Here is a 3,265-nt window from a genome sequence, read left to right as displayed (position 1 = left end):
TGACATACTTTTTAGGGATATAGTGATGGTTCATGCAGACTAAAGCACACATGAAATGAACAAAAGTAAACAAACAACACCATTGTTGATGTCACAAGCAAAAGGTTAACGATGACCTTTGAAACCTTTTTAGGGGAAGGTGGAGAAAGGCAGTAAACGCACAACTTCTGCGAACCAGTGTCACTGCTCACCTCCTTTACACACATCACATAATGGCCGTAAACAATGTGTCAGATCAGTGCAGAACATCTGAACAAAGCTGGTTGAGAGCAGAAACAATGCATGTAATGGAGGCCAGCCATTCTTAACCTCAGCTACCCATTACACTCACTGAGCTATTTCTGTAGCTGTAGGTATGGGGACAAACACATACACACAAAAACAGAACTTAAAACAGATATGACTGGATTAACGGGGGGATAATGGCAGGTGTTGATGGGCTGGTTCCATTATTTCTTCCATCAACGGCTGCTTGGTGTTTGTATAACAGTCACAGTAATAGCAGGTGTTTTTACTTAAACCAGAGGCCTTTGGGGTACAGTTTAGTCGGCTGAGATAAAATCCTGATGTGTTTGTGATACTCATTAAAATAACAACAAAAAGCAAAAAACAATTGTGGTTATTAGGTGCAGAATATCACTTCACAAGCTTTGAAAAACAAACAGCGTTTGTTAAAAAATTCTACAAATGGCAGATGCTTCATATTTCAGTTTTCCGACACAGTTTTCCTCAAACTTTTGCAAAACATGCTGCAGTGATTGATTCTTGAATAAATTCTAATGAGCATAATGATCAGATTAAAAAAAAAAATATTACGTACATAATATCATGAAAATAGTATTTCCCCCCTCAATGATTTCTTTTCTTTTCTGGGTTATTTTTCACATTTAATGTTTAAAATCATTTCATTTATTAAGAAATTAGAAAGGGGGCAAACACGTTCTCTGGCACCTTTCAAAACAAAGAATCATTTTTTACATTATCTACATTTCTCATCTCCACATTATTTCAACTATTGTGTAAGACTGAAAAAAATTACATCAGAGGAGCAGGAAAATATTTTGTTTTCAGATTTATGCCTGAAGATGTTCGAAGCTAATGGCATCAAGTGATGATCAGAGAATCTTAAACTTCACAGAAATACACCCCCCAAACCCCCACAAAAACAAACAAACAAACAAACAAAACAAAAAAGACAAAAAAACAAAAAACAAAGACTGCAACAACAGCTTTACTTTAGGGGTGCAACATTAAAACTGAAACCGTAGTCATTCTTTACTTCATTTTTGTCTTATTGATCAGACTTTGATGGGAATAACCAAATTATTTCTCAAAGAATTTTGATTCAAAAGATCTTGGTGAGCATTTTGCTTAGAAATACAACCTTTGTTGTGAACCCACATCTATTCAGTGATAGACACACTGTAAAAAGCTCTGATAATGAAGTAAATAATAATGAAATTGTTTGACTTTGATAGAAAATGTTTTGTTCTGTTACGGTAAGAAGCTGATTCCAGCTAACGGCTGAAGGCATGTGCAAACGTTTTATTCTTCACAGTTTCTTTTCTCGTCAGACACAAGAAATGTTATTTTCTTCACGTAGGCAGAAAACTGCATTCAGAAAGTCTCTTTGTGAGACATTTAGCAATCTTGTACAATCTTACATGTACAATACACATGTAAGTATTTGAATTTAAAACATAATCTCACTTCATTCTCCGTGAGGCTAAATTTGGTTTACCGTGGTAATTTCACAGAGGTTCAAAGATACCACACATGCATAAAATGCTTGATGTAACTATCTAGCAAAACTGTTGAAATTTTATTAAATCTGAACATGCATCTTAACAATGTCACTTTCAGGCCTGACATAAAAGGAATACAGCACTAACGCAGTACTTCTTCATAGCCACATGTTGAGGGCAGACTGGAATCTACACTGACTCTCTGTTGCCTCTTGAAGTACAAACAAGACAGGACTGAGTGAACTAGTTTGCATGCACACTTTTAAGTTCTCACTCCAGGTGAAGAGGAAGATGTCTGTGACTTAATGTCAAACCTGCCCTTTACCTCTAATAAACAAAAAGTGCTCTCGCTCTGTGTGTGTGTGTCTGTGTGTACGTTATTTGCTTTTCTTGATGACCTTTCATCGAATCTGTGTTGACATTAAATACTGTTAAAGTTAAACAATCAGTCATGACTGCTATTACTTTTTCTGACACTGATGTATAGAAATATTTTTCGATATTACTCTAACAGAGAAATTAGTATAGCGCTAGATAAGAGTAGGTAAGGGTTTCTATGATATAAAATGAATGTGTTCACTTTTATGACACGTTCATTTTTTCACAGTCTTTTTCAAATAGGTCATCTGACAAATAGGCTCTGTTATTATTACCTATGACATATAACAGCTGTATTGTGGAAATTAGATCTAATGATGAATGTAAGGATGAAATATTTAAACTCTAGTTAAAGATATTATTTGTTATATTGATCAAGCATCGATCTATCCAGTTTCTTAACTGCTTTTCTAATTTAGGGAGAGGACTGGAGCCTATTCCAGCTGTCATGGGATAAGGGGGAGTACACCTTGGAGTGCAAGGAGTCTAGCACAGGACTAAATATCATCAGAATGATTGACACGTGAATCAACCAAATAACTGCCTAATCAAATGAATTCATTAATTAATGGTTGAAAAAATATTCCCAGACTACTTTCAAAATTGAGCCACATAGTGTGAGGGGTGGGGTTAACATTTCCTTAACTGTGCTGGTTATTCCAAACAGGATGTTACCTATGATCTGTGTGATCTGTCTGAGTGGGAAGACTTAAATATTAAATATAGGTCATTCAAATGTACCTGGCTGATCATTTCTACCTTTCAATATTTTGGACTTCATGAAAAAAAACAATACTTATTACCTGGTATAAAAAAGTTTTGTGAATTTTTTATTTATTCACAAACCTGGTAATTTGATCTTGCATGGCATTTAACTATCTTCTCACCTGCAAAACTACTGCAGAGACTGTTTTATATTATTATTATTACTATCATTAAAATGTTAAAAGTTGCACTTTTAAAGTTACTGTTAATCTTTCACTGGCGGACTGACTTTGTACATGGTGTAACAGGTTTAAACAGATGCTATCATGAGTATGTTTGTATTGTTAAAATAGAAACCTCATGAACAAACAAGAACAATCATGCTCAAGTATACTCTTCCAATGCAAATATAAAGAGAAACCCAGTTCTGAACATAC

The sequence above is a fragment of the Pundamilia nyererei genome, unplaced genomic scaffold (assembly GCF_000239375.1).
Source record: "Pundamilia nyererei isolate P.nyererei 1_Seehausen unplaced genomic scaffold, PunNye1.0 scaffold00134, whole genome shotgun sequence".
NCBI lineage: Eukaryota > Metazoa > Chordata > Actinopteri > Cichliformes > Cichlidae > Pundamilia > Pundamilia nyererei.
Note: the sequence above shows the minus strand (reverse complement) of the source record.